At 42.3% G+C, this 8,803-nt stretch overlaps 1 pseudogene; it reads left to right on the plus strand.

Annotated features, from left to right (window-relative positions):
- Window positions 1-353: 353 nt before the first annotated feature.
- LOC117509900 lies at window positions 354-8,049 on the plus strand (annotated as a pseudogene).
- The last annotated feature ends 754 nt before the right edge of the window (window positions 8,050-8,803 follow it).

The following is an 8,803-nucleotide window of genomic DNA, read 5'->3' on the forward strand; positions in this document are numbered from 1 at the left end:
ATGAAACTGGTCAACGGCTGTTTCTCCGTTTTTATTTTCAGGGTTTAAGTGTCTAAATGGTTTGGGTCCACACCAGGATCCAGCTGCTTATCTTGAATTGTACGAGTGAAATCAAGATCCAGAGCTGCAGATCTGATACCAGCTGCCACACAGACCCACATTCACAAACCCATTTCCTGCTTTCTGATTGGTCGAGGGCAATTACAACATGGTGTAAAAATTAAACTAGAATCAGCAAACAAGAGGACTTGATTATTCTCATTTGCCTTTTCCTGACTGAACTTTTGTGTATTTTGTGGGATTTATTTATTTATTTTTTTGTCACCTGCTGTGATTTCTGCCTCCAGGTTTCTCGAGGCCCACAGCACCATGGTGAACCACCAGACGTCAGGCGTACCGCCGGCACCCAGGTTGTGCGCAGGATGTGGAGGGAAGATCGCTGACCGTTTCCTGCTCTTCTCTATGGAGCGCTACTGGCACACACGCTGCCTCAAGTGTTCTTGCTGCCAAGCCCAGCTGGGTGATATCGGCACCACCTGCTACAGCAAAGGGGGCATGATTCTGTGCCGCAGCGACTACATCAGGTGAGGTCTTCTGCAGCCCGTGGACGGAACCAGAGAAGGACCTGCTGTTTTTTTTTTTTTGTTTTTTAACAGTAGGACTCCGTCAAACTGAGCAATCTGTTTCTTTTTGCAGACTGTTTGGGCACAGCGGGGGTGTAGCGCCTGCGGCCAGTCCATCCCAGCCAACGAAATGGTGATGAAGGCGCAGGGAAACGTTTACCACCTCAAGGTAAATTCACGTCAGCCCTCTGTTTCTCATTGGACAGAAACCTCTGAGGTTGCCGACGTTCCCTCTCTCGCTCCTCTCCAGTGTTTCAGCTGTGCCACCTGTAGAAACCGGCTCATACCTGGAGATCGCTTCCATTACATCAACGGTACAATCTTCTGTGAGCATGACAGACCTGGTGCTGCCTTGCTCAGCAGCCACCTGCCTCCACTTCAGGGCACCTCTGTGCTGACAGACCAGAAGGTGAGGGGAGGAGTTTACAGTTATGACATCAGCAGCGCTGTGCCGGTGTGATCTATGACAAAACAGGCACGTGTTTGTACAAGAGTATGTTAGCAATACGGAGAGTAAAAACGTGGCTGGGGTGGTCTGGAGGTCTAAACGCAGGCTTGAAATTAGTGTAGCCTCTGTTCAATTCCCTGTCAGACAGGAAATGACAATTTTTTTTTTTTTTTTTTTTTCTTCAGACAAGGAACAAGTTGCTCCCAGTGTGCAGTTGATCACCTTCAATGGAAGTCTGTGTGTGTGAATATGAAGCATCCCTGTAAAGGCATTTTGAGCATCTGCATTGGATGTAAAAGCTTACTTAAGTGCAAGGTCATTTATCATTACACAAGTAAACAGTGTTTTACACTTGTGTAACATTTGATGCACAGTGCAAATTCATAGTTGCAAAACTAACATTTGACATTTTCACACTCATACAGAATATACTCCAGTGCTTTCTGTGCAGATCCATTTCCTCACCAGAAAAACCTCCTCAATTCAGCACTTGTATAACAAAATGGCAGTTTTTTTTTAAGCGCACATCGCTCTAAAACTCAATGAGATGATGGGATTGGTTTATTTCAGTTTACAGCCAAAACAATCATGATGATTTAGTGAATAAATCCAACATACTTTGAGCTCCGATTGCGCCGTGTAAATACCAATGTAAAGTTATATGAAATATTAGAGTTTAAGAATAGGTTTTTAAAACAGGAGATTTAAATAATGTTTTCCTTTTTGTTTTGTTTTTTAAAGTGGCTTTCTGAGCTCATGTAAGAAAATGTCAGGATGGTGTAGATTCAAACATACTGTTCTAATTATTAATGATGTATAAAGGGCAGGAGGTAATAAACCTTCTTAATTTTAACAGATTATTTTAATCATGTTTTTCTGAATACATTCTGAGTTGGACACACCATAATGCACTTGTGCATTATAGAATATCAAGATAGGGCTCTTTACCACCTGTATGTGAATACATAAAAAGGAAAAAAAAAAAAGGGTATGAAATGTTTAAACATACAAAATATGAAGTAAAGTTTGTAAATGTTACTTCCTATAATATGCATCATTTATCAAGTGATCCACACCTAAATTATTGGTCTCTTTCACAAAACAGGAAGCTCTTCTGTCCCCTGCTATGAAATACAGAGCGACTTATACTCCAGTCTGACTAGGTTCCTGCACATCTTCTATCTGGGTTTTTCCTCTGCAGGAGGCATTTTTAACAGTTGTGACTTATGCCCCAGTCACGAAACAACAGCGATAGTGGTATGAAGGATTAAAAAGTCACAAATCATCAAAAGGTGGACAAAAGATTGTGCACTTTTCCCATCACCGAAAAGCCTGCGAATCAAACTAATGAAAGAGAACCAAAGCAAAGGTCGAACTCGGTGCTTTACAACTAAATCAAAACGAAACCTTCAGTGACATGACCGAAAGCAGGTATAAAACGGAGTGCAGCCAGCCTTGTCCTCATACTTGCAGGTGCGGGATTATGTTTGTCTTGTCAACAGGGTGAGAGATTTGTTTCACATTCTGTGTTCTGGTGGCATGTCTGTACCTTGTACACTTTATCTGTGATAGTAGATTGTTCCTGATGTGCAAGTTGAGTCCACAAAATCAGCAACGGGGGAACTGTCCACGTCAAACGATGTCTACCTCCCAACAGACACGCGGCCAGCCTCAATGGCTGAAACGTGCATAAAGTAGTTGATAAAACTGTCTTAATGCTATTCTTTCTGTATGAAAGCGTTGCTTTTTCCTCCCAAAAATGAACGATTCATTAGTGATACAAGGATGGTTTCGTTCAGCTCATCGTGCTTTAGTGATTGATTCATTCAATACATTGGACAAAACTAAGCAAACGATAAACTGTCAAGAACGAAAGCTAAAGGAAATACAAATTAAGTTGTCGTTTGTATTCGTTCAAATTTTTCAACAGTTTAAAAATTCTGACGAAGCACCAGCTGCAGGAACAAAGCTTAAATGATGCCTTCGAAAGTCCAGATTTCTTGCTGCGTTGGTGCTGCGTGATCGGGGCTTAATACTCCAGATTAGCAGTCAGCATCACTGTAACATGTAATTGCATCAATGTTCAACTTAATTTCATTTTTATAGTGCCAAATCACAACAGAGTTGCCTCAAGGTGCGTCACACAGGTAACGTCTAACCTTACGTACCTCCAGAGTAATGGTGGTAAGGAAAAAAATCCCTCTGAGGAAGAAACCTCAAGCAGACCAGACTCAAACGGGTGACCCTCTGCTTGGACAAGAACCATCATTTCAGTCTTATCAGAGTTTAAAAAGTAGGAAGTGCTAAACATCCAGCTTCTCACTGATGCAAGGCAATCTTCTAAGGATTTTATGTGAACGAGATTACCAGCAGTTATCGGCGTGTATAACTGAGTATCATCAGCATAGCATCTTGCAAATTGAGACAATGTTTGCAAACAGATATAAGGTAAAGTGCAGGCAGCAGTTTAATTTGACAGCATGTCTGCTACAGAACCACTCAAAACACAGTAGGCAGTCTATCGCATGGACAATGGCGTCTGTGTGCTACTCGTTCTTATTTGAGATGGACTTGTAGGTGGCTGTGGAGTCCTTCTGCAAACCAGACCAGACTCTCGACTTAAACTCTTCCAAACAAGATGACTTTGTGTTCAGCAGGACTGTCCTTCGAACGTTGAAATGAGATCCTCTGTAGACGACCTCCTTTATTTGATCTCTGGTGATCAGAGTGGGGGCGTAGGTCTTGATGACTGTATGTGATGTTTGGAGTTGAAAGGGAAGGCGAATGTCGTCAGTCGTTTATTGGTGGAGACAGGAAGGTCTGGTAATTGGCTGAGAGGTACTGTCTTAATGGCAAGACTTTGTCTGTGGAGTCAATCTTCATTTTTGGCTTGCCTTTCCAGAAGAAGCTCTAACTACCCTTAGGTTTGGGAGCGGGTCCTTCCCCTGCATGCTTGGTTTCACTCAGCAGCAGTATCTGTTCTCTCTGGTCTTGTGGAGGTTTGCCTGTCCAACAGTGCGCCTTAGATCAGAGGTTTCTTTCAGTTTAATTGACTATGAGCACTACCTGAGCCGCACTGCTAGTAGCGGCTGGACGGCCAGTTAGGAGTTGGGACGAGTGATGTCTGACACACCTGTTCTATTCTCTCACCTCCTGTGAAGGTGATCAGGGTTACCCTAAATGGGCTGCTCAATCACCGGGAGAACAGATTTCAGTGGGTCTCAAAACATCAGCGTGTCACAAACGGCCACAACACAAAGTGGATTCCACCAGGTGGACTGTTAATGTTGAGTTGTTCAGTGTTCTGAGACTCTTCTTTGAGCTGTTGCACACCCCGCCTGACTGTGGAGCAGAGCAGGTTTATCAACGTTACTGAGCAGTTTATCAGTAAAAGTCCTACAGAACCATTTTCATCTTTGTATTCTTGTTGCAATGTGTCTGTTTTTGCACGTGATGTGAGAACTTGCAGCAGACATGTTGGCAAATTAAATTCCTTCATGTCCACTATTTTTTTCGTCTGTTTGCAAATTTTTTCTCAATTTGCAAGACTTTTTTTTTTATGCTGAATAGTTAAAGCTGTCTTGGCCACTGTAAAGAAGATATCGGGCACAAATCCCAGCCTGGAATTGAACCAGCCACCTTTTGCACAGAGCCCCAGTTGCTCCGTCCACTGAACCATCACCCCAAGAGAAAAGGATCATTACAATCACTTTGTGTTGAACATGTGTAAAAATGAGTCAAATGTTAGCAAAAGCTTATGACCTTCATCGTCTCCAAAGGTCATGAATGTGAACACTTCTCATCTGGGAGAGTTAACATTTTAGCTTCATCATTTAATCTATAAAAGAGAAAATGCCTCATCAGAAGTTGCAAGATTTTGCAGTATTAAGAAGGAAGTCTTTAAACTGTCTTATTTTGTGCATCAAAGACTCTGAAACCCCAAAATACTTTTATTTTTTAATAGTTTAATAATTAGTCAGTGTTAAGTAGAGCTGCAACAAATGATTTGGATCATCAATGAATCTGATGGGGTTTCGACACGATTAATAGGATTAGCGGGGAATTTTTTAAAAATGTCCCAGGGAAACAGTTTTTCTCCTTCCATCACTTTATTTAACAGAACATTTGAAAACTTACTTGCTTAAATACTTGAAAATCAACAAATTGTCAAATGTCCCTTGGCTGTTGCAATATAAAATAATAAAGAATAAAGCAGTGTATAATGAACAAAAACAATTATTTCAAATGGCATTGCTTTATCAAAGTGCTGAGTTGCCATAAAACAACATATAATGTTATATGGTGAAAAGAGGTATTTTTGTTGCTGTAATTGGCATAACCAGTTAACCATAAAACCTAAATCAAAAACTGTAGCCTGACTCATATGTGCAACATTCTCTGTATAACTTGTAAACTGCGGTCATTTCACATTGACACATGTGACTCATGTCTCTTTCTCTAAAATTGTATTGTAGCATTATTAGCTATTTTTTATATATACACTCAACAGAAATATAAACGCAACACTTTTGGTTTTGCTCCCATTTGTATGAGATGAACTCAAAGATCTAAAACTTTTTCCACATACACAATATCACCATTTCCCTCAAATATTGTTCACAAACCAGTCTAAATCTGTGATAGTGAGCAATTCTCCTTTGCTGAGATAATCCATCCACCTCACAGGTGTGCCATATCAAGATGCTGATTAGTGCACAGGTGTGCCTTAGACTGCCCACAATAAAAGGCCACTCTGAAAGGTGCAGTTTTGTTTTATTGGGGGGGATACCAGTCAGTATCTGGTGTGACCACCATTTGCCTCATGCAGTGTAACACATCTCCTTCACATAGTTGATCAGGTTGTCAATTGTGGCCTGTGGAATGTTGGTCCACTCCTCTTCAATGGCTGTGCGAAGTTGCTGGATATTGGCAGGAACTGGTACACGCTGTCATACGCCGGTCCAGAGCATCCCAAACATGCTCAATGGGTGACATGTCCGGTGAGTATGCCGGCCATGCAAGAACTGGGACATTTTCAGCTTCCAAGAATTGTGTACAGATCCTTGCAACATGGGGCCGTGCATTATCCTGCTGCAACATGAGGTGATGTTCATTGATGTATGGCACAACAATGGGCCTCAGGATCTCGTCACGGTATCTCTGTGCATTCAAAATGCATCAATAAAATGCACCTGTGTTCTTCGTCCATAACAGACGCCTGCCCATACCATAACCCCACCGCCACCATGGGCCACTCGATCCTCAACACTGACATCAGAAAACCGCTCACCCACACGACGCCACACACGCTGTCTGCCATCTGCCCTGGACAGTGTGAACCGGGATTCATCCGTGAAGAGAACACCTCTCCAACGTGCCAAACACCAGCGAATGTGAGCATTTGCCCACTCAAGTCAGTTACGACGACGAACTGGAGTCAGGTCGAGACCCCGATGAGGACGACAAGCATGCAGATGAGCTTCCCTGAGACGGTTTCTGACAGTTTGTGCAGAAATTCTTTGGTTTTGCAAACCGATTGTTTCAGCAGCTGTCTGAGTGGCTGGTCTCAGACGATCTTGGAGGTGAACATGCTGGATGTGGAGGTCCTGGGCTGGTGTGGTTACACGTGGTCTGCGGTTGTGAGGCTGGTTGGATGTACTGCCAAATTCTCTGAAACGCCTTTGGAGACGGCTTATGGTAGAGAAATGAATATTCAATACATGAGCAACAGCTCTGGTTGACATTCCTGCTGTCAGCATGACAATTGCACGCTCCCTCAAATCTTGCGACATCTGTGGCATTGTGCTGTGTGATAAAACGGCACCTTTCAGAGTGGCCTTTTATTGTGGGCAGTCTAAGGCACACCTGTGCACTAATCATGGTGTCTAATCAGCATCTTGATATGGCACACCTGTGAGGTGGGATGGATTATCTCAGCAAAGAAGTGCTCACTATCACAGATTTAGAGTGGTTTGTGAACAATATTTGAGGGAAATGGTGATATTGTGTATGTGGAAAAAGTTTTAGATCTTCAGTTCATCTCATACAAAATGGGAGCAAAACCAAAAGTGTTGCGTTTATATTTTTGTTGAGTATGTGTGTGTATGTGTTCCTTCAGCTGCTCCCTTGTTTGCACTCTGGGTCGCCACAGCAGATCCAAGGTGGATCTGCATGTTGAATTTGCACAGGTTTACGCTGGATGCCCTTCCTGATGCAACTCCACATGGAGAAATGTGGCAAGGGTGGGATTTGAACCTGGAACCTGCTGCACTGAAACAAGTGCATTAACCACTTGGCCACCACCCCTATTATTAATTTTTAATTTATTTATAGAAATAAAAAATTACTACAATTTGTAATACATTTGACTCTTTTACTACAACAAATGCTGAGCCATTATTATACAGAAAACAAATGCACAAACATGCTGAAATGCCAGCAGCTTAATGCTAACTTTAACATTGAAAACTCCATAGACATGCTAATGCGTTAGCACAAAATACATCAACTGTTTCAGAAGACCATAACAGGTCAGTTTAACATAAAGGTAAATATTCCTCAGACATATGCTCTTTAGGGTTTTAGTGGGGAAAAATTAAGACAAAGCAAAATAAACGAAACCAATGAAGCAGCAGTCTGAAGCAATCATTGGTTCAAGATTCAAAGCAAAGCTCTGATTATATGGAAGAAATGCAACATTTATGGTAAAGCAGTTATTTAGCAAACTAATCGGACTGAATTAGTTGACAACTAATTATAATCAATTAACTCGACTAGTTTCAGCTCTAGTGTTCAGTAGCTTGAGTGAGAACACAGAGCATCTTCGCTCATTAAACTGACTCGATGATCGGATATGTCTTTGGGTGGATGCTGCGCTCTGTTCTGGGGCCCTGACCTTCATTCTGCTGCCTTTTGTCTCCCTCTGCAGGTCTGCTGAGCGGCAGAACGACACACGCTGCCGTCCTCCTTCCTCCTGAACTTCACATCATCGTTGCTGCTCTCGCTGATTTTCTTTTTTGTGGTTTCGCGTTATCGTCCTGCCACATTGCCACTGCCAGGATGCGCTCTCGTCTCTCACCATGTCGACATTATGTCTTGCGTGGTCGCTGCATCGTACAGACAAGACCACCAAACTCTTTCAGTACTGAACAGTGGACGAACACCAACAGAGTGAATGAACATTTAAAGGACTGAAGCTTTTGTCATGTGGCGTTATTTACTCTGTGTCCTTGTGTTAATGAACTGTGGGGGGGGCAGTTTGTCTTCTATGCCAAGCTGAGATCTTCCGTGTTGTTCCTGAGTAGGACTTTGTTTGGTGTCGAGCTGGAATCCAGGCTCTCTTCACTGCAGTCCAAACTCAGTCCATCTGCTCAAACTGATGTTAATCAGTGGAATCACCTGCTGGAGTGGCTGGTTGCAAAAGAAACCTGCACGCTCTCGACCCTTTCTGGAATCAGTTTGAGACCTCTACTTTACTGTGTACAATCCTTGTTAGAATTTCTCGCAACCCAAAATGTAAATGAATAAAAATAACAAAGCTTGCACGAGGTCATTTTTCAGAAAATAATAATAAAAAAATCCTTTATTTTGAAAAACTGCAATGGAAATGCTGTTTCCTATTACAGGTCACATAAAATGACATTGTGGGTCATGACATCAGTGTGTCTTTGGGTTAATGTGATGCATTATTGTAAAGCGTTTTGAGTGTCTGATGCAGATGGAAAAGCGCTAT

Source organism: Thalassophryne amazonica, chromosome 5, assembly GCF_902500255.1.
Source record: "Thalassophryne amazonica chromosome 5, fThaAma1.1, whole genome shotgun sequence".
NCBI lineage: Eukaryota > Metazoa > Chordata > Actinopteri > Batrachoidiformes > Batrachoididae > Thalassophryne > Thalassophryne amazonica.